At 41.9% G+C, this 24,383-nt stretch overlaps 1 long non-coding RNA gene across 1 annotated transcript in view; it reads left to right on the forward strand.

The window, feature by feature from the left end:
* LOC108647446 overlaps positions 1–23,236 on the forward strand; it is a 29,538-nt gene extending 6,302 nt beyond the window's left edge. Inside the window, exon 2 of the long non-coding RNA XR_004222363.1 lies at positions 22,540–23,236. This is a non-coding gene — a long non-coding RNA (uncharacterized LOC108647446). The remainder of the gene's footprint in view (positions 1–22,539) is intronic.
* The last annotated feature ends 1,147 nt before the right edge of the window (positions 23,237–24,383 follow it).

Raw genomic sequence — 24,383 nt, forward strand, 5'->3', positions numbered from 1 at the left:
TTTCCGAGGTTAAAACACTCAAGATTCATTGGAGATCTGGGATCAACTCTAAATAATTTAAATGAGTAATTAGGTAAAAGTCACAAATACAACAACAGGACAAATATTTCATATTCCTTTCAGAGATTAAGGTGTGAAAAAAACATAATTGGTGCAGATTTAATAAGATAAAAGGCTGATAATCTATAATGATCTACCAATAGTAACAGGCAAATTATGGCTCAGCAGCAGAAAAGCAGAGCAGTAAGAATGAGAATACAGGGTATGTCCCAACCCCAATATCTGTCTCAGCATTTGTCTCTGTGACATTCTCAGCTTTCTGAGGCTGAGTAATTATGTGCCGAATTAATATCAATGACAAAATCATGATATATGCATCATTTGGAAAGAATGCATGGGATTTACCAAAGGAGTATTTGGTCAGGGCAGAGGGTAAAAAGTCAGTCAGGTAGGATACAAAGTGTTAGGGCAATGGAGAGAAAGAGTATTTGGTTGGGGCAGAGGGTAAAGAGTTGCTCAGGTGGGATACAAAGTGTGTGGGTGATGGGGAGAGTATTTGGTCGGGGCAGAGTATATAAAGAGATATAGAGTATTTGCACAAGAGAGTGGCAAGTGCAACCAACTGCTTGTGTCTGTCAGTTTGTATTATTACTGATGTAATTGTGCATATTACACTTGTTTAACCCATGAAACCATGTATCAGCAGAAATCTGTCCTTCAGGTCTTTTAATGAGCTTGCTTCTGCTACATTGTTTCAGTTAGTCAGAACCAGCAGTGTGGAAATTATAAACAGCCAGACCGCTTTCAAGGAAATACACTTACAGATATGTTAAAGCTACTGAAAATATTTCACATATATTGTATTATATTATTTTTTATGGAAAAAAGTAGTTTTTGGGTAGAGATTCCCTATTGAGAATGCAGGATGAATATATGTTATTTGTGGTAACATGAAAAGCCAGATTTCTAACTCTGAGTTTATTTATTCGAACTGCTTGTTAGCTTCTTGAGTTCAGTTTCGATCTGGGGACTGTCGGCATAGAGAGAGTGTGTATGTTGTGTCTATTCGTTAGAGGTTGGCAAAATGTGCATAAATAATGTAAGGTTGTAATTATAAAACTTTAAATTGTTTGTGTATGAAAATGTTTGTTTGTAATGTGGGACATTGGTCACTAGGCGGCAGTAAGGGCAATTGTGTTATATAATAAGTATAGAAATGTAATGTAGGACTCTGGCCACCAGGGGGAAGCATAGTTCAGAAGGTATGAATGACTGTTGCGTAGGAGTCCAGACCCAAGAGGCGTGGCAGTAGCATCATCAACTGAAGGGGGGTGAGTTGGATCCATTCAGCAATACAGCCATGTTTAGTAAGGAACAGACAGGACAGGTTAGCGGCTTTTATAGCATACACTAGATGTATGAGGCAGTCAGGAAGTAGATGTATGAGGCAGTCAGGAATAGGGAGTATGGGCAGTGGTCGCTCCATCTAGGAGAAAGTGGGATTAGTTGCCTATGGATATCCATCAGTCAGGGCTAGACCAGGACCAGTTAGGGTTCTGTGGACTTTGGGCGAATTCCACCAGTATGGAAAAGTCCTGTTCAGGAAAGCAAAGAGGCATTGGGGTAACCCTGACCAGAGGCTTGAGTAAGAGAAGCTCTAGAAGAGAAAAATGCCAGATTTCTAGAGAGAACAGGTTGGGATATTGGTGTCCCAGTATAGTGGTGGAAGTGACCACCCCAAACGGAGAGGAACTGTGTTATTCACAGAAAACTCCTATAGAGAATTGGGGGCGAAGTGTATGTGATGTGTCTGGAATTTGTAATAATATTGGTGGGCCAAAAGTTAATAAACCTGTTGGAAACTGAAGTAATTCAGTAACTTCGTGCACCCCCTTGTCCGACCTTGGCTGCAGGGCCGGAACTAGGGGTAGGCAGAAGAGGCAGCTGCCTAGGGCGAAATGATTGGGGGTGCCAGGCAGGAGCCTCTCCTGCCTACCCCTAGTGCTACTTCTTTGCCATTGCCCCTGCCACTTGTCATTAGCGGTGGGGGCAATGACCCATCGGATCGCACCCCCCCCGGACTGTGCATGCACGCCAAAGGGGGGGGCGTGGTGGCTGACCGGGTTGCCTATGGCACCCGGGTGGCTTGGCCCGCCCCTGCTTGGCTGTGACATGTGGTGTTGCTTCAGTAAAGTTTAATGCATTTAACTGGTTGCAAGATATGCACAGCACCTTATTTATCTGAATGCTTTTAATAAATGTCCTAGAAAAGTACATACTCTCTACTCTTACTTTTCCTTTATAGGATCATCCTCACTTAAAGGGAGTTATCACCAAATAGTGTTTCCCTCAGTGTAGGTGCAAGCTAACAGATCTCAGAGGAAGAATATGCCTCCATTGTGTGCTGTGGCAGCCAGCCAGGCCCGGATTAGGGCCATAGGGCATTTAACCCTATGGGTCCTTACAATTTTATGTTTTTATGTTCAGTGAAACAAATGTTATTTATGATTTTACTGTGAAATTGTTTTCAATAAAGCTCTTTGAAACTTTCTATCCTGATTCTGAACATCCTATGATTCCATGATCCCTGCGTTCCCTGCCTGTGCCCTGCCTGGTTCCTTGCGTCCGTTCTCCTGTCCCTACCTGGTACCCTGTCTTCTGTGGATCCCCCTGGTTTGACCTTGGGCCTGTTTACTTGACCTTGTTTGCCTGCTGTCTGCCACTGACCTCAGCCTGCGTTTTGGACCTTGCCAGTATTCTGCCAACCCTGACCTACTTGCCTGTTTATGGACTCTGTTTTTCTGTCTCATCACAGGTGCTCCGTATGTGAAGCATGCCACCCCTAAATTTAATGCCGCCCTAGGCACGTGCCTTTGTGGTCTCGCCACAAATCCAGGACTATTTTTACTATTTTGGATTCATGCAAATGTATGTTTTTTAAATATATATGGTCTTCTGGGATAAACATATTTTTTTGTGATTCTACCCTGCATAAAATGCACTAAATGTTGATTTAGCAGTAGCTGAAGTGTCCTGTGGGAATTTGTATGCACTGTTGTGATATTGAGGTCTCTATAGGCCAAGATACTTTAGTAATCCTATGTATACTGGGCATCAAACTGTTCAGTGGCCCCCTGGCACTGCCATTCATATTTAGGGTGTTTTATCCTGGTACCTAATTATATATGGGAGAAAGATGTTGTCAAATGTAAGCTGTAAGGTGATTTTTAGGTGTTGCATCAAAATGCTGATTTTAGGAAAGTTTTGCAACTTAGTAGTTTGGAGTAGTTTTGCTCCAAGAGGGGCGAAACCAGTCTGTAGTTTGGAAGTTGATCAGCTATTATCCTGGCTTTTTTCAAAAACCCAGTGGGTGAGCTTTAGCCTTAAGGAAGCCTTAGGGGCCTTAAAGGAGAATGCAAGTCAAAATTTAAAAAGCCCAATAGTCCTCCTGTCCTTTAGTAAAAACGCTAAAAAATATATGGCTTTCTTGGGTAAACTTGGGTATAATTTTGTAACTTTACTCCACATAACATGCAGTAAATGTATTGATTTTGCAGTAGCTGAAGTGACCTATGAGATAAATTTTATCCAAGTTTTTTTTAATTATAGAGTCGCTATAGGCAAGATACTTTGGTAATTCTATGGACACTGGGCATCAAACTGTTCGGTGGCCCCCTGGCATTGGTTTTTAGGATGTTTTACCTTGGCACCTAATGACGAGGGAGATAGGATGCTGAAACATGCAAGCTTTGAGGTGATTTTCAGGTATTAGGTCAAAGCTGTTAATTTAAGGGAAGCCTTGCAACTCAATGTAGTAAAAAAAACATTTACCCATTTAGGATTCACCCTTAGATAGAGCTGGGCGGTATGACCAAAAATTTATATCACTGTATTTTTCAAAATTATATCGGTGTCACGGTATTTGACGGTATTTTTTTTTCCATGCATGATTAGGTGTTAACCCCATTTCCTAATAAATTAGAGAATAATTACTGCAGTATTGAAAATCAGAGTCAGGCAAGCAAAGGAGCGGCAACAGAAAGTCGTAAGGTAAATCAGGCAGGCTTAGTTTACCAGGCAAGGCCACAGACAACATAGCACAGGAGGAGGGCGTTTGATAGCTTTAAATACCCCCACGCATGCGCAGAACCGGCGCCGTCAGCGCATCGCAGACGTGCACGCTTTGACATGTACGTGCGCTTTGACGCACGCGCACCTGGACGCACGTGCGCAACGTCCTGCGGACAACGGGACGCACGCGAGACCGGGCCGCACGGTGAGTACCCTGACACCCCGGTATTGCGGTATCTGAAAAATGAATATAGTTTTTAAAAAAAACACCGGTATTCGGTATTAAATGGTATATCGCCCAGCCCTACCCTTAGATTCATACTTCTCAAAAATATGTTTTTTGGGTGAACTTTTTTTTGTGGCTTTACCCAGCATAATATGCTCAAAATGTGTTGATTTTGCTGTTGTGACAATGACATGACAATTTGTATGCACTATTGTGATTTTTGGGGTCTCTACAGGCCGGAACTTTATATAATGCTATACATACTTGGGCATCAAACTGCCCAGCAGAGCCCTGGCATTCATATTTAGATCAGTGCTTTCCAACTTCTGTGGTGCCGAGGGCTGGAATTTCTCTAGCATACATAGTGAAGGACCGTTAATGGAAGCCAGTTTTGACCACTCCCCTTTTTTAAACCGCACCCACTTCAAACCATACCCACACGAGCTACACCATGCCCACATTCATGGTGGTAGCGCAGCAAAAAACCCAAATGCTTGGTGCTCACTGCAGGGATATCAACCATCATTCATATGTGAAAGAATTATATTATGTCATATTAAGACACACCCTTAAATCTATATGCCTCCTCCTCCCCTGTAGATGGCACAGCAACCCCCAGCACATAATTACACACCTTAGGGACCATTTAATGGCTATTTCCAACTGCTAAGAAACTCTCAAAACAAACTCCAGCCAGGTTCACCTCCCACAGGCAGCATAGGACAGGCAGAGTATGGCACACATAGGCAGTACTCTACCTTCCCTACCCTGCCTGTGTGTGCCATACTCTGCCTGCCCTACCCTATCTGTGTGTGTCATATTCTACCTGCCCTATGCTGCCTGTGTGTGTCATACTCTGCCTGCCCTATGCTGCCTGTGTGTGTCATACTCTGCCTGCCTTATGCTGCCTATGTGTGTCATACTCTGCCTGCCCTATGCTGCCTGTGTGTGTCATACTCTGCCTGCCCTATGCTGCCTGTGTGTGTCAAACTCTGCCTGCTCTATGCTGCCTGTGTGTGCTATACTCTGCCCGCCCTATGCTGCCTGTGTGTGCTATACTCTGCCCGCCCTATGCTGCCTGTGTGTGCCAAACTCTGCTGCCCTATGCTGCCTGTGTGTGCCATACTCTGCCTGCCCTATGCTGCCTGTGTGTGCTATACTCTGCCCGCCCTATGCTGCCTGTGTGTGCCATACTCTGCCTGCCCTATGCTGCCTGTGTGTGCTATACTCTGCCCGCCCTATGCTGCCTGTGTGTGCCATGCTCTGTCTGCCCTATGATGCCTGTGTGTGCCATGCTCTGTCTGCCCTATGATGCTGGTGTGTGCCATACACACAGGCAGCATAGGGCAGGCAGAACATACAGTGACACAATGCTGGCAGTGTTTTTACAGTCTGAGGTGTGAAGAGGTGAACAATGTGGGTGCTTACAGTCTGAGCCTGAGGTGTGAACACTGCAGGGGGTGAATAATGCAGATATTAAAAGGTGTGAACAGTACAGGGGATTACATGTTTAAACAATACAGGGGGGTTACTGCCTGAATCTGAGGTGTGAACCACGCAGGGGACTAGTTAATCTCAGAACTGATACTATTTAAAGTTTACGCAAAGGTAAGCCATCAAAGCAGCCAGACAGGTGAGGGGCCACACAGAGGGAGGTCGCGGGCCACCAGTTGGACAGCACTGTACTAGACTATGCAAAAGGAAATGGGATCCTTTCCTCATAATGAATAAGGCTGCAATATTTTATAATATGGACAATATCCCTATGCACTGAAATACAGTCACAAGTTTAGGTTGCCCCACACACATGGCTTGATGGTCAATCTGTGTAAGTCACAGTTTTATTAAATATAAAAATAATAAATTGTGCTTTCTATTGATCCTGAGGAAGGCAAAAAACCTGAAGAGAAGCTTGGGCCAATCTGCTTCACTAGAGGGAAAAATTCCTTCCTGACTCCTTAACGGCAATCGGATTTGCTCCCAGGATCAATACCCATAATCAAGGGAAGCAGGGTGAGGGAAGCAAGGGAATATGGTACCATACACGTGAGCATCTTTAAGCTGCAAGATGAATGCTGCATTCCGTTCTATTCCATTGGACCCCAGGCAGCCTGCAGACCCCGGCTTCTGCAGTCTGAGGGATGGAGTGAAAAGGAATGCAGTGTCTACTAAGCAGCTTTAAGATGCTCTTGTGCATAATACCATATTTTAGATGAGAGGGAGGCACCTCTGGTGGAACTATGGTGGCTGTAAAAGAAGGCACCACTGGTGGAAATACGCTAGCTGGAATGAAAAAAATATGGTACCATACACATGAGCCCATTTTAAGCTGCTAAGTGAAAGCTGCATTCCGTTCCATTCCATTGGACCCCAGGCAGCCTGCAGACCCCGGCTTCTGCAGTCTGAAGGATGGAGTGAAAAGGAATGCAGTGTCTACTAAGCAGCTTTAAGATGCTCTTGTGCACAATACCATATTTTAGATGAGAGGGTGGCACCTCTGGTGGAAGTATGGTGGCTGTAAAAGAAGGCACCACTGGTGGAAATACGCTAGCTGGAAAGAAAAAAATATGGTACCATACACATGAACCCCTTTTAAGCTGCTAAGTGAAAGCTGCATTCCGTTCCATTCCATTGGACCCCAGGCAGCCTGCAGACCCCGGCTTCTGCAGTCTGAGGGATAGAGTGAAAAGGAATGCAGTGTCTACTAAGCAGCTTTAAGATGCTCTTGTGCATAATACCATATTTTAGATGAGAGGGAGGCACCTCTGGTGGAACTATGGTGGCTGTAAAAGAAGGCACCACTGGTGGAAATACGCTAGCTGGAAAGAAAAAAATATGGTACCATACACATGAGCCCCTTTTAAGCTGCTAAGTGAAAGCTGCATTCCGTTCCATTCCATTGGACCCCAGGCAGCCTGCAGACCCCGGCTTCTGCAGTCTGAGGGATGGAGTGAAAAGGAATGCAGTGTCTACTAAGCAGCTTTAAGATGCTCTTGTGCATAATACCATATTTTAGATGAGAGGGAGGCACCTCTGGTGGAACTATGGTGGCTATAAAAGAAGGCACCACTGGTGGAAATATGCTAGCTGGAAAGAAAAAAATATGGTACCATACACATGAGCCCCTTTTAAGCTGCTAAGTAAATGCTGCATTCCGTTCCATTCCATTGGACCCCAGGCAGCCTGCAGACCCCGGCTTCTGCAGTCTGAGGATGGAGTGAAAAGGAATGCAGTGTCTACTAAGCAGCTTTAAGATGCTCTTGTGCATAATACCATATTTTAGATGAGAGGGAGGCACCTCTGGTGGAACTATGGTGGCTGTAAAAGAAGGCACCACTGGTGGAAATATGCTAGCTGGAAAGAAAAAAATATGGTACCATACACATGAGCCCCTTTTAAGCTGCTGAGTAAATGCTGCATTCCGTTCCATTCCATTGGACCCCAGGCAGCCTGCAGACCCCGGCTTCTGCAGTCTGAGGGATGGAGTGAAAAGGAATGCAGTGTCTACTAAGCAGCTTTAAGATGCTCTTGTGCATAATACCATATTTTAGATGAGGGGAAGGCACCTCTGCTGGAACTGGCATAGGCTCACATACTCACTGCTGTTTCCTGTAGATCAAGTACCCACACAGAGATGCACCATTACTTAGTAAGGAAACTACCGGTGGTGCTGGTAGTTGGTGTCGTTTATGATTTGTTCTAAGGGCAGTCTGCAAAACCAAACAAAATAACGTCAAACTCAATGACCAAAACCAAATGTTTTTTCTTAGCAAGAAAACCATATACCACTTAGGAGCATATTAATCACAAACTGGGCTGTTTAGCAAAATAAAAATATAGACTAGAAGTGTGGTTGCTCCTTTTACTTCAACTTTCTGTCATTGTGGAAAAACATACAAATTGCAGGTTTTCTATTTGGCAAAATGATAAAGATTCACTTCCCATTGGTTTCTATGGCAACACCTGCCCCTTACTCTTTCCCTGACAAAATAGTAAGAATTGAAGAAATTCTTAGTGAGAGGAGGGTGGTTTATATACTGCACCTGATTATCTGTCAATGTTCTTCAGGAGTATCGCCCTGTTGACCTCCTCTAGTTGTTTATAGAGGTACTTTAGATAGACTTTGGCGTCTTCCCGGTTCTTCCGAAACTCAGCCTTCCATGTCAACCACCACCATTTGGTGATTGTCAGGCAGTCTCTGGCCATCCAATAGTCATACAGGGCCCTCTTGATCTCAGCCGTGATGTACTCCCTAATGCAGTCCAAGTAAGGGCTCACTCGGGGATCCTCAAAATCGGTGATTTCGAAGATCCCATCCTCCTCCCTGTAGATCCACCGTGATCTCTAGAGAAATGCAGGAAACAAGACAACATTAAGGTCTCCAGCAGTTTGTATTTAATCCCCAGGAATATTAATGAGAGTGACAATTTCAACTAAAAGGCACAAATAGCAACGCAATGTGTATTTATTACAAATAGGGGAGCTGTTTAATTGATCCCTATAGATAGAGCAAATAACATTGCAACTTGTAACTAGTAAGTTTTAATCCTTAATATGGGAAATGTAATTCTCAGGGCACATACTAAGCTGAACCCTGTTATATTTCTATTTAATTCTAATTAATTACACACATACAATGTTTATATTTGGGTTAGTATTCCCTTTAACCCCCTTGGGTATGTTTGTCAGCAGCCACTTTAGAGAGGGAGAAACTTTAACAAGCTGTGATCAGCCTTACCTGGCTATAACCTTTCATGAAGTCATATTTCTTGCTGGGACACAAGCCCATCTTTGATGCCCCTGTAATATGAAATAGAGATTTGGGAAGGTTAGAGTTTATATGAAGATGTAAAACAAGAATCTAAAGACCCTAAATACACAAAATAAAGAACAGAATTAGGGGTATTGGAATAAGAGCAGCACATTTATACCAGATTTAATAATGTCCATACCAGAAATTGTGGTTTTAAAACAAATTCTGAAATGCTTGTCCCCCCGACCTGCCCAGGTTCTGCTCCATTACACTTAAACAAGCCCACGGGCATGAAATTAGCTCTTAGTACAAAGGTGCCCCCCGGACTGGTCTGATTGCCCTCTTGGAGCCAGGAAGGAATTTTATTCCCCTCTGGGGCAAATTGGAGAAGCTTTAGATGGGGTTTCCCACCTCCCTGTGGATCATCTAGCAGTTAGGCAGGGATCATTTGAACAAAAGGTTGTGTCTTTTATCGGCCTCAGCTGCTATGTAAAACATATTACGGACAGCAATGCAGGATCCTTACCTTCCTCCAGATGATCCAAATGGGTGGGCAAGTTGTTCTTCCTCTTCACTAGATGTTACACGCTTCTCTCAGTAAGGAATCTTCAGTCTTCTGTGTTGTCTTCTTCTCTCTTCTCTGTCTTCCTCTGTATCTCAGCAAATTGCTTGTAATCTCTTGAATCACTTGAAACCGCGAGAGAAGAGATTGTGAGCTCTAATGAGTCAGAGCCTCTTTTCCATTTATAGCAGTATATATTGCGGTTCCCTTTCTGTATCCCTCCCAATACTACTGCGATACGGAATATGTTTGCTGCTCTATAAATAACCAGAAACACCAATCAGTAGCAGCTTTAATAGAATGAAGAAGCTTATTGTGAGAGATGCAAAGGGTTGGTGCAATCAAGGACACCTGGCACCCCTGCCAACCAGGTGTGGGTCCTGGTGACACAATGCACCTTGGAGGCTGTACAGACTAATGGGAAAAACCATCATGAAGTCGTAAGGGGCCCCATACTATTATTTCTTACTTCTATTAAGTTAGCAGGGGCTCCATTTATAAACCCATTAGTTAGCTGGGCCCGTGGGAAGAGGGTCTTGGCAACAAATAGAATGGGGTCCAAATTAATCCACCCTGTACTTTTTATAATGATTAGGGCTGGCTTGTGACAAGACTATAAATCTTATCATGCGCTGTGATTCCTCAGTCCTATTAATACAGGGATCATCTCAATATTCCCATAGATTCCCCTTCACCCCTGTATAATTTGTCAGCTCCCCATAACTAGCTCTGCTCTGATGAGTGCTCCTGCACCCATAATGCAAGGAGTCCTAAAACTAGACATTTATCTGATTTGTGCTACTTTCTACTCAGTCCCTCTCTTTTTCACCCACCATTCACTCTAGTGCTGAGGCCACTGACCGTTGCTAGGCTGTATGGGGCCCTAACTAGCAAATGACAGTTGACATTTCCAACAGAGTAAATGGTATAACAGTTCAAAAGCAGCAACAAGTAAACAAGGAACGCCAAACACACATTGCCTTAGAACTACAACTCAGCCACAGGGGATTCTGGGAATTGTAGTTGCAAAGCTCAGGGTCGTTGGGTTTTAGTAGATTTGGGGGGGGGCAGGGCTCCCATTAGCAATCTATTTTTTTAGTTGTGTCCCATACAAGTGTAATATCTAGACCCCTTGTGCCTTATGGAACAGGAAATTATGTTGGTTTTGAAGGCACAAACAGTGATTGGGCCCTTTGCAGTTGTACCCCCTGGGGGTGATGCCAAGTTACCTACAATGGCCCCCTTCCCTGCTTGTCAGGGAAAGACAAACTGCCATTTGTAATGGACAGCTTCATGACAAGCACCTCCCCAAGCAATTACAGTTTCAGGAAATGGAGGCAATTTTGGGAGTTTTGGCACCAGGGGGAAATTTGGGGAGCTTTGAGCCCACTCCCCAAGCTATTATAAATCACGGGTGCAGAAGCAGACAAAATTGCCCCTTGTATTATTGTCCTTAATATGCCCTCTGCCCCAGTGTCTGTATCTGCTGCACTTACCTCTGAATCCAGAAATGAAATAACTGTCATCTGTACTTAAGCCGTTAAGTCACCTCCCTGGAAGCTTTCAGACAATCAGAGCTGCTCTGGGTGTGATGTCACAAAGGGTAAACCATGGTATCAGTAACTGGCAGCCATTCAATCACATCACACAGGTAGCAGTGATAGTGTTTGGCTGCAGGTGAGACATGTGACCAATCAAGCTTGCACTTACTGATACACAGCAAATAAACACCAAACATAAGCAGCCTTAGAACCAGGTCCACCATCAGAACTGACTGAAATCCCCACAGATAATGGCCCTGCTTAGATCTCCTGTCGGGTTGCCACCAGCTTTAACTGAACTACAACTCAGCTACTGGTTATCATAGAGACACACAGTTATAAGATCACTGAGGCAGAGAGAAGTATTCATTATGTTGGGTTGAAAACTCCAACATACTGTTCTTCGACTTATTCGGCTTATTCTTCCGCTTCTTCTTATTCTTAGCACCCCCATTTTCTAAACGCTACTCCTCCTACAGTTTTAGGGGTACAACACCCAAACTCCCCACACTTCTTCGCCCTATAGCGGAGCAGGTTGCTTGTGCTTTTCTAAGCGATCCTGCCCCGTCTTTTTGTGGCGCCACTCCGAACACCCCAATTTTCCCATTGACTTTGACAGGGAAGATTCTCAAACTGCTGCCACACTTACAGCTTTGAAGCTGCACCCCCCAAACTTGAATAACATAATCATGGGGTCACCCTGAATGAAACAGCGACATTTGCTGGATGACCCCAATGTGGGAGGGGCCAACAACAGCCAATCAAATTTCACCCATTGACTTGGGAAATTTAAACTGCTGCCACACTTACAGCTTTGAGGCTACACTCCCCAAACTTGAATCACACAATCATGGGGTCAGCCTGAATGAAAATATGATGATTGTTGGATGCCCAAAAGTGGGCGGAGCTGTGAACAGCCAATCAAATTTTACCTATTGACTTGGTGAAAATCCAACCTGCTGCCAGTCTCACAGTAATAACCCCAGGGTCCCCAAACTTTGCAGGGTTAGGCACCAGGTAACTGCGGTTCAAGGTAAGAAAAAGTGGGTGGAGCCACTAACAGCCAATCAGAGTTTACCTATTGACTTTCAATGGGGAAATTCAACCTGCTGCCATTCTGACAGTATTAACACCAGGGTCCCCTAACTTTTCACAGCTGGTCACTAGGGGACTGCAGCTTTAGTTTTGAAAAGTGGGTGGAGCCACCAACAACCAATCAGATTTCACCTATTGATTTTTATTGCTTTGTTGCCAGGGTTCCCAAACTTTGCATAGTCAGACACTGGGTGACTACGCATTTAAGGTTTTTTGTATTTTTGTAAGTGGGTGGAGCTACCAACAGCCAATCAGATTTTACCTATTGACTTTAAATGGAGAAATTCAGCCTGCTGCCATTCTCACAGTACTAACACCAGGGTCCCCAAACTTTTCACAGTTGGTCACTAGGGGACTGCAGTTTTAGTTTTGAAAAAGTGGGTGGGGCCACCAACAGCCAATCAGATTTCACCTATTGAATTTTATTGGTTTGATGCTAGGGTTCGCAAAAAAAGTCATTGCGTGACTTTGTACTCAAGGTTAGAAAAAGTGGGCGGGGAAGCCAAAAGCCAATCACATTTCTTTCATTGTTTTCAGTGGGGAAATTTTAACTGCTGCCATTCTCACATGTTTAATGTCAGGGTCCCCAAACTTTTTTTCACTGGGTGACTATGTTTCAAGTTTAGAAAAGTGGACGGGGCCAACAACAACCAATCAGATTTAACCTATAGACTTCATATGTTTAAATTTAAACTGCTGCCATTCTTTAAATATTAATACTAAGGTCTCCAAACTTTGCAGAGATAGTCACCAGGTAACTGCGGTTCAGAGTTAGAAAAAGTGGGTGGAGCCAACAGCCAATCAGATTTTAACTATTGATTTTCAATGGGGAAATTCAACCAGCTGCCATTTTCACAGTATTAACACCAGGGTCACTAGGGGACTGCATTTTTAGGTTTTAAAAAGTGGGTGGAGCCACCAACAGCCAATCAGACTTCACCTATTGATTTTTTTTTGTTTAAATTTAAAATGCTGCTTTTCTCACACTATTTATGTCAAGGTTCCCAAACTTTGCACAGTCAGTCACTGGCTGACTACATATTCAAGGTTAGAACAAGTGGGAGGAGCCACCAACAGCAAATCCATTTCCACCTATTAGATTTCATTGGTTTATATTTAAACTGTTGCCATTATTTAAATATTAATTCCGGGGTTGTTAAAGTTTCCAGAGTTAGTCACTGGGTATTTGCCGTTCAAAGGTTTTTTTAAAAAGTGGGCGGAGCCACCAACAGCCAATCACATTTCACCTATTTACTTTCAATGGTGAAGTGTAAAATGCTGTCAGTCTCACAATTTTTATGCCTGAGTCCCCAAAATTTGCAAAGTTGGTCACTGGGGGACTGAAGTTAAAAAATAGGAAAAGTGGGTTGGGCCACTAACAGCCAATCAGATTTCATCAGTTGAATTTTATTGGTTTAAATTTAAAATGATGCCATTCTCACACTATTTATGCCAGGGTGCCCACTGTTTGTCACTGGGTGACTTCGACTCAAGGTTAGAAAAAGGGGGCACACCCACCAATCACAATTCACCTATTGACTTTTATTGGTTTAAATTTTAACTGCTGCAGTTCTTTAACTATAAATCCTAAGGTCCCTAAACTTTGCAGAATTAGTCACTGGGTAACTGCAGTTACAGGTTAGAAAAAGGGGGTGGAGCCACCAACCACCAATCAGATATCACTCGTTGACTTTCAGTGGGGAAATTTAAGTTGCTGCCATTCAGACACTATTAAAACCAGAGTCCCCAAACTTTGGTTTTTACTGTATAACTGTGCTCCAAGGTTAGAGAAAGTGGGCAGAGCCCATTCAGTGACTTCATGTTTTTTAACCCAACATGAAGTTTGTTCTCAAACTTCCCTTTCTAGTTTCTATTGCAATCACCTGAATCCACAAAATTGCTGTTCTTGCCACAGTCACTTGGCCCACAGGTCTGGGCATTCGAAATAAAAATGAATGGGGTGATTCCAAGTGTTTTTCCCATTAGGCTCAATGTTACTGCGCCTAAAGGCACAGCGTAGGCCTGGGGACAGACACAGAGTGGATTTCAGCACGAAAAGTAATTTTGTTAACTTTCCTGTGCTGAAATCTGCTTCAGGACAGAGTGGAGAGGAGTGTGCAGGCTACTTTTTTTTGGTCTTCGTACGATATATCTTCAGAAACAGCCAACAGCCACAGCATGTGTGCATTGTGTCACCAGGACCCACACTTGGTTGGCAGGGGTGCCTTGTGCCCTTGATTGCACCAACCCTTTGTATTACTCTCAGTCAACTTCTTCTCTATTAAAGCTGCTACGGATTGGTGTTACTGGTTATTTATAGAGCGACAAACGTATTCAGTAGCACAGTACAACTGGGAGGGCTACAGAGAGGGAAGCCCAGGATATACTGCTATAAATAGCAGATAGGGAGAGGGTCCAGCTAATGAGAGCTTACAATCTCTTTAGTAGAGTGAAAATCCGACTTTTTTCTTTTTATTGTTTACCCCCCGCTGGTGCGGTTTTCAGGGGCACCAGCCCGGGGTACAAAGTAAGCGATTAAAGTCATTTGGGGGTGCCTAACATTTTGGCACCTCCAAGTGACTTAGACTTTCCTTCGCCTTTAACATCTAGCAAAGAGGAGGAGGATCTTGCCCACCTCATTACTGATCATTTTCTCTCTGTAATATTATTACATAGTAGGTGAGGCTGATAAAAGACACATGTCTAGGTCTGAAACTAGGGGGTGGTGGATGTGGAGGATAGGGATAATCTCTTACCAGAGAAGCCCAATGTCCCCATTTCCCACCACCTTCTAAAGATACACAAGGCCCAAGGGTTTCCAGAAGGTGTGCAACAGTAGCTAGCTTTGGGTCCCTTAGTGAAGGGTTTTTTGATTGGGTTGACACATTCCTACAGCTCTTAGTGGTCAAATTAGACTTTTCTTTAAGGAATACTGGACATCTATTAAATATCCTTAAACATCTTAGCTGGTCAGATACATTTAGATGGGTTACAATGGAACATAAATCTTCCATTCTGCATAATAACAGGATTGAAGTAGTTACTAAGTTTCCTGAGGATACTATCAATGTGGAACAACTGTTCCACATTAGAACTCTATTATCACTTCTGATATTTTGAGAATTAACGATCGATTCACAAAAGGACCACTTGTCTGAAGAAGCGATTTTATTATCATTATTTATCTTACGATGACATATTTTTAAGCAATATTTCAAAGCATGCATTAGCGCACGCTATTACCCAGGTAACCGTTACTTTCTGAAAACTACCATTCTGAAAAAGACAGGTTCCCTGAAATCTCGAGGCTGTATCACTCTAGGGTGATCACATACTTGATTCTCTTCTTCACATTCTAACAAAAATCCAACTGCAAACTCCATCTTGTCTTCACAAACGCTCACGAACTGCAATGTTTTCTTAGTAACGCCCACTCCTAGGAGGTGTTATGTTTCACAGTAATTATCTCAACATTTTACACTTTTAACGCTTAAAATATGTCTGTGAATTATGCGTTAGTATTATTTCAATTAGATAATAATTGCAATGCGATGGATTTTTACACATGCGATATGACTAGTAACGCATGCGAAATGACTTTGATGAATCGTTGCTTAATTAAAGAACACTTTTTAATGCATAAAACTATGCGTTAACGACCTTTTTTGAATCAGCCCCTTGGAATCTATTGGTTCCTCTGAGATCCTTATAAGAGAGCCAGAGAAAAGGAACCCAGTATATGATAATTCATACAGGAATATGTCTAAACTCGAAAATTCTAAAACTTATGGTGTTAAAAGGAGGAACAGTATATACAGTGGCTTGCAAAAGTATTCGGCCCCCTTGAACTTTTCCACATTTTGTCACATTACAGCCACAAACATGAATCAATTTTATTGGAATTCCACGTGAAAGACCAATACAAAGTGGTGTACACGTGAGAAGTGGAACGAAAATCATACATGATTCCAAACATTTTTTACAAATAAATAACTGCAAAGTGGGGTGTGCGTAATTATTCAGCCCCCTTTGGTCTGAGTGCAGTCAGTTGCCCATAGACATTGCCTGATGAGTGCTAATGACTAAATAGAGTGCACCTGTGTGTAATCTAATGTCAGTACAAATACAGCTGCTCTGTGACGGCCTCAGAGGTTGTCTAAGAGAATATTGGGAGCAACAACACCATGAAGTCCAAAGAACACACCAGACAGGTCAGGGATAAAGTTATTGAGAAATTTAAAGCAGACTTGGGCTACAAAAAAGATTTCCAAAGCCTTGAACATCCCACAGAGCACTGTTTAAGTGATCATTCAGAAATGGAAGGAGTATGGCACAACTGTAAACCTACCAAGACAAGGCCGTCCACCTAAACTCACAGGCCGAACAAGGAGAGCGCTGATCAGAAATACAGCCAAGAGGCCCATGGTGACTCTGGACGAGCTGCAGAGATCTACAGCTCAGGTGGGGGAATCTGTCCATAGGGCAACTATTAGTCGTGCACTGCACAAAGTTGGCCTTTATGGAAGAGTGGCAAGAAGAAAGCCATTGTTAACAGAAAACCATAAGAAGTCCCGTTTGCAGTTTGCCACAAGCCATGTGGGGGACACAGCAAACATGTGGAAGAAGGTGCTCTGGTCAGATGAGACCAAAATGGAACTTTTTGGCCAAAATGCAAAACGCTATGTGTGGCGGAAAACTTACACTGCACATCACTCTGAACACACCATCCCCACTGTCAAATATGGTGGTGGTAGCATCATGCTCTGGGGGTGCTTCTCTTCAGCAGGGACAGGGAAGCTGGTCAGAGTTGATGGGAAGATGGATGGAGCCAAATACAGGGCAATCTTGGAAGAAAACCTCTTGGAGTCTGCAAAAGACTTGAGACTGGGGCGGAGGTTCACCTTCCAGCAGGACAACAACCCTAAACATAAAGCCAGGGCAACAATGGAATGGTTTAAAACAAAACATATCCATGTGTTAGAATGGCCTAGTCAAAGTCCAGATCTAAATCCAATCGAGAATCTGTGGCAAGATCTGAAAACTGCTGTTCACAAACGCTATCCATCTAATCTGACTGAGCTGGAGCTGTTTTGCAAAGAAGAATGGGCAAGGATTTCAGTCTGTAGATGTGCAAAGCTGGTAGAGACATACCCTAAAAGACTGGCAGCTGTAATTGCATCAAAAGGTGGTTCTACAAAGTATTGACTCAGGGGGCTGAATAATTACGCTCACCCCACTTTGCAGTTATTTATTTGTAAAAAAATGTTTGGAATCATGTATGATTTTCGTTCCACTTCTCACGTGTACACCACTTTGTATTGGTCTTTCACGTGGAATTCCAATAAAATTGATTCATGTTTGTGGCTGTAATGTGACAAAATGTGGAAAAGTTCAAGGGGGCCGAATACTTTTGCAAGCCACTGTATATATTTTTTTAATGGAATTTAGCTGCGAATACCAGCAAATTTCTAAATGAATTAAAGGGGTGGTTTATTTTAAGTTTGAGGCTACAGTTTCATTGTTATATTTTTATTAATTACCTTTCTATTCAGTCCCTCTCCTATTCAAAATCACATCTCTTCTTCAAACCATTTCATTGTTGCTAGGGTAAACTTGAGAGCTGCTAAAGAAAAAGCTGAAAAAGACAAAAAACTGCAAGACAATACAAAAAAAATGAAGAGCAGTTGCGAATGATCTTAGAAAATCAAAATCTACATGCTACTAAAAGTTAATTTACAGAAAAACAACCCCTTTAACGCTTTTACTGCCAAGCATGTATGTGTGATATGTGGTTTACTGCTTCGCAGTAAAGGGATCTCTCTCTGCACTGGCTTTTGCCAATGGCGCAAATAGTGAGAAGTGCCGCACCCCCTAGGCAAACAGCCAGGGAGCTGCCGAGTTGTTGCAGGACCCGACTTCTAACAGCAGACAAGATTGCACACATCTGCTGTTTGTTCTTCCTTCCCAAGCTCCCCTGTGTCCCCCCACGCATCTCCTGCCTGCTAGACTCTGTGATCCTGGGACCCTCTGCACCGGATGGGACTCTCCTGCACACAAAAACTGTAAGTGGCACTTCTTTACGCATAATCACACATATACACACATTTACACACACATTCACAATACACATTTTAAAAAAGGTTAGCTTTTTATTTGCTTTTGTGTTTTTTGGTTTTTTTTTGCACACTTTGGCACATATTTGCATACTCACGTACACACATTCACACACTTTTTAGAGGTGTACACACAAGCATACACAAACAGAGACACATACTTTCTTTGCCTTTTTATTTTTTTTAGTTCTTCATTTTTGTCTTTTGTTTTTCCTTAAAAACTTTTTATTTGACAGCGGTCAGGTGTTCTGACCACTAACCACTCTGTCAAATCATTTATTTTATTTCCTTATTGTATTTCATTTGTGTGACTTTATTGCATTTTTATGCTTGCATTGTTGTTTGTTGTGTTTTTGTGGCGAACTATGTTTTTACCCATGTTGGATTCTGGTGTCTTTTTTTGTGGGGTCTTACAACACAAAATACACAGGCAGGGGGTTTTGTTTGAAGTATTTTTTATTTTGAGTCGTATATAAAATATACGTTAGTAAATCTATGTATATTGGACGTCAAGCTGTTAAGATGCTGCAAAGAAAATGCTTTTAAATTATTTTTGATCAAAATCGCCAACCGTAGGAAAGCTTTGTGGTTTGGTACTTTGGGTAGAAAGACAAGTGTACCCATTATAGATTCAGGGGACGAGTACTTTCCAAAATATATGGCTTTCTGGGATGAAATTGCTTTTTTTGTAACTTTACCCAACGTAAAAAGATGTAAATGTGTTTATATTGCAGGAGCTGAAGTAACAGAAATGATAGATTATATGGGGTATCTTCACCTTGTGGCTCTTAAATGCAACATACTTAGGTAAACCTATACATATTGGGCATCAAACTGTCCAGTGGACCCCAAGGGTACAAAATTAGGATGTTTTATCTTGGTAACTAATGGTATGTTGGAGATAAGTAGCAGCAAAGTCAAAACCCCAAATTTTAGGAAAAACGTTTGTATTCTGCTGTCAGTATCGATTTCCCTTTCTCTTGAGAGTCCCCTAGAATCAACATTTTATATAGGATCCTCAAGCTTAATTAGATAAGTAGGCCTTAGGCAGAGAGCCCAGAATGCTCAACACCTGCACTGAGATACAATTGTAACTAATAAGAGGAACAGGTCTTTTGGGGGAACTGAGACTTGCAGCTTAAAGGGCAATTTCACCTTTTTTAGCAAAACTGTAATAACACATAAAACAAGACCCCCAAAAATGTGTTCAAACTTTAAATAACCTGCCAAATATTGTAAAATGGAGTGCTATGCGCAGCATTTCTTTTTGTCCCCCTTCACATTTTACAAATGTTGGGAGGTATGGTATCATGTTAACACATGAAACACATGAAAAATGTCTCTCCTTTTTATGCACTGTAGTGAATGTAGCTAGAGTCCCCCCCCCAAGAGGCAAGAGGTGCATATTAATGATGACTGCATTTTTTTATTTTGACTTGAACACAGTTTTGGGTGTCTTTTTCAATGAAATATCAAATAGCATTACAAATTCTAGCATTGAACTGTACCACACAAAAAGAGTTTGCTCGTCCCTAGTGGTGTCAGATGGAGTGAGGGTAGACCAGGTAGATCAGTAACCACGGATGCCAGTACATTTTTATTGTGTATTTTTATTAAAGCTGGAATAAAAAGAGAATATTACCCATCACGAAATTCAAGAGCACATAAAAGAAACGGAAAATAAAAAAGGTTAATGTCCTTTAAAATGAGCCTGAGGATACTATTGGCAAGTTCAGAAAATAATCTGATGGCATAATCAGTAAATATAAATTATACAAACCTGCACAACAACCTTTAAACGCAAATTTTAAGCTTGTGTGCACAGGTCAGAATCTACACATCATTCTTTGTGCACACCACAATTTGACTGGGCAGGAGTTTCAGCCTTAATGCTCTCTAACCTTGTCTACAGAAAGGAAAAAATTAGTGTTGTGTAGGGTAAATTGTCTAAATAGGAGAGCAGGATAGGAAAGAAGAAGGAAATAAAAAGAAGATAGCATATGAGATGATAAGAGAATCATGAATAAAGATGAAGAGACAGAATATATATATATATATATATATATGAACTGAAGAAATACCCCCCATGTTGAGCTTACAGAGAATTTCTACTGGTGGTGAGAGAAACTGGTACACTGCTAGTCTGTCCATGAAGGCAAAATTCATCAGGGAAACGTGGAATTTTCAGATGTTGGGAGTAGTTTAACATTATCCAGTGGTCTGGGGGAGTTAACAAAATGAATACAAATAACAACCCAGTGGCATCTTCAGCTGACCACTAACAGGGCTGCTAAAGGCTGGACTGTATGTGTGGCACAGCAACAATCACATATTGGTTGAAGCACAAGCACATTCTTTGGCTATTCCTGACACATCTTCCCACTGGCTCTCTAACTGCTCAGTAAAATATAATATAATTTTCTCATCAATTAATCAGACCCTGTGTGGCCAGAAAAAGGGGAGAGGTGGAAACACAGGATTTCATAACTGTAAATACTCTTCAGCGCACTCCTATTTCTTGTTTTCCAAAAGAGCTTTACCTCCAAAGGGTCACACTGAAAAAGACCTTACATGCATCAAAATGGTCAAAGAGAAGGGAGCCACTCACACTGAAGAGCTGTGCTGCTATTATTTATTGCACAACATGTTTCGGATCACACTGACCCTTGAGAAAGGGTCCACACAGGATTGGCAGAGACAAACTGACAAACCAGTTAAAGGCACCTATCATTCATTACAATACAGTACGCTGGAGAGTAAACAATAATGTGGAGGGCAAAGCTTTTATGGACTAAGGGCGTGGTCACACAGAGAATTTGCTGCGCTGCCCTCCGCCTGCAGTCCTTAGACAGACAGAAGCAGATCTGCTCTAATCAGCATGTCCCTGTAGTTGTACTGACAATTACAGCTTCAGCCTGTGTGCAGCTATATGGAGCAGAAGCAGAGATTGGGCTAAAAAAACATAAAAGCATTTGCTGGCCGCTGGCCACTCCATGTAGCTGCATCCAGGTAGGCGACTGCATACTGGGCTGGTTGTCTACCTTGTCGCCATGGCAACCCTAGGATGCGGGACATGATGGGCAATCTGAGAGAGACACTTGCTAGAACAGGATTGGTTGTGATCTCATAGGAGTTCAGGTTTCATATTCTCCAGCTGTGGGAGGAGTGCTGTGTTTTATATGTGATTGGAGGACTGCTTCAGAAAGGGCACTGAGGCGGTACGCATACATAGTACCCTATGTATGTGTGTGTATATGTATATATGTATGTGTGTGTAAATATTACACAAGAGCTGTGATAATCCTGTAAATTATATCCTTATAAATGGTGCTTAGTGATGCATTTCACATGACTCATTGTAACTTGTGTACTATAATAAATAATGTACACCCTGCTGTTTATATTGAAATGGAACTCCTGGGTGACTTATACTATCCTTATATTTTATTTTACAATAGGGGGATACATTATTTGCTACATAAGGAGAAATGTTACTGTACCCCCTACTGTAATTGATAAGTCTATTAAATGTCACCACGGAGTTTTGGTACCACATAAAAGCATGCAACCACAGGCCCAGTGGTTTTATAAGCTTTACAGTTAAGTCATTCCATGTCTGTGTTTGTTTATTCTGGTTTTGGGGGGAAGTGTAAGAATTGGTGAGCTCTTTTGTTGTTCACCAGACTCTACAAAAGGGAGTGACATTTGTGGGTTTTCATTCACAGATTTTTGTAGTTGTGAGGGAGAAGGGGGTGTGAATAAAGGGCATATAGTTGGTTTTATAGTTAAGGCACTACAGCAACTGGACTAGCATACGTATTTCAAACAGCAGCTCTATTAATTTTCTGCCCATGTTTTGTTTTGCTGGTATCCATCTTGAGCTTTACTATGGGCAGTGCATCTATAGAAAAGCTTTGTTGTTGTTGCAGCTTCATTCAAAATATCAAGGTGTCCATGTTGGTGCCCCCAGCTTTACTGTGGAACTGTGGACACTGCTGTGACATCTGAATCCATAGTAAGGAAATGTGTTTGCAACATCCTCATAGCAGAAATAATGTCAACCATAATAGAACCCTTTGACTTGGACATGGGCGCTACTGTGTCAGCAGCAGTTTGTCACTTTGAGTCATACATGCACATTCTGACATCAAATCTCTTGCTTGTTTTCTTCAGATCAGGCTGAGGGGAGGAGCTTTTTGTTATGCACTGTGACATGTGGAGGACCAAAAGGCAAAGAATCGGTGAGAGAAGAAAGAGTCCCTGTTGCTTGGAGATCATTTGAATCTCAGTGTGAAAACAGCCCCAGAGGAACCCAGGAGATCAAAAACTATAACTGGAACAGACTTCTCCATTGTATTTTTCTGCTTGGACCAGAACTAGGGGTATGCAGAAAATGCACATACTGTACCTAGGGCGCAACAGAAAGGACACTGGGGTAGTACTTCAGCTACAAGACTACACCTTGTTCCAGCTGGCTGAGAGAGTGTTGACATGATGCTCTTCTTATGATAATAGATGAAGAACTTTGCAGTATAGTTTTCTTTCAGGGTGCACAATGTGTAATTTACAGATGCAGTAGTGGTTTGGAAGATAAACACATATTTACTAAAAAATAACCTTTATTAATTATTATTGTTAAAATCAAATGGAGTTAAAATTAAAGCAAAAGAAAAGAAGGAAAGTTAAAATATATACAAGCGTTATGAGAGATTCTACTAAATTGTATAGCTTATAAATCACAAACAATGTTTCGGTTTGGTCACCAGCTGTCTACTATATTGTTAACAGTGTCTCAAGAAAATCCTGATACAGAGAGATCAGAGAGATATATCACTCTTATCCACATAGAAAAATAAAGCATCCTTTTATTACCAATGTATTGGGTTTTTATTTCACTGTACTGCCTACATTATTGGATTCACTTCACAGTACAGACAGAACAGAGCAGGATTAGGTAAGTATTGTATACACTCTAATTCTAATTGACTGTTGATCCCTATAGATACGTCTATGCCTATCTCTCAGGCATATTAGTTAAATTGCATACATCTGAGGAAAATGAATTGGTGATTAGTAAGTATTGGTAAGTATTTTCTGTTAGAGCTTTTAATTTTTGAGTGAACAGGGATTAGCCTTTGTGGTAATGTATAGGTTTGGGATCATAAAGTATAGTGAACATCGTTGCTCGTCAAACCCTCCCTGCTTCACCCCTGGTGTGCACCCCCCTCTTTCATCAACTCCTCTTCCTCGTGGTGTCCCCACGCCCTGAGTAAGGAGCATGCACATTGCTGCACACCTATAAAAAAGGAACGAAGAAGGTAAATGCTTGAAAGTTCATAGGCGTCACAGATATTCTTCTTAATCATAGTTAATCAAACATAGGTGTTAAGAGGACAATAATTCATTTTCACCTATTCCTTGCTATATGCTGCTGTTGAATTATGAACAACACTACACAAACAAGTATCCAGCAACCTGTCTGTCCACCCATCTCATTCCCAAACCAAAGGGTATTAATATGAAGGTGCTTTTGCTTCTGCAACAGGAAACTCTGGAGAAATTAATTGAAAAATATGACCGAAAGAAAAATGAAACCCCCTTAAATGTTGTAATTATATTGCAACAAAATTTGCTCTCTAATTCATAGTGGCTGAATAATTAGGTACATTCATATTACATATCTTTTATTGGATTTCAATAAGGGTGGGACATAGATAACCAGTAATATTTTGGGCACACAGTAGAAACCAAGAAAAAAACAAGTAATTATGTGTAGTAGCTGCATAAATGTCGTCATTCCTCAGCACTTACAACAAGCATCTTTTGTCTATCAGCCCTCCAGAAACCAAGAATTTGCACCTCCCTGGTAGAAAACAGCCAACTAGGAGAGATTAGCTAACTGCTACCGTGCTGTTCTGAAAGTACAAAGCCTTGGTAAGGAACAAAAATATTTTGACGTAGTGCAAAATATTATATGAAATAAATCACCTCCTGTTGTAAAATATGAATATTAGAAGTCATC

This window comes from Xenopus tropicalis, chromosome 4, assembly GCF_000004195.4.
Source record: "Xenopus tropicalis strain Nigerian chromosome 4, UCB_Xtro_10.0, whole genome shotgun sequence".
NCBI lineage: Eukaryota > Metazoa > Chordata > Amphibia > Anura > Pipidae > Xenopus > Xenopus tropicalis.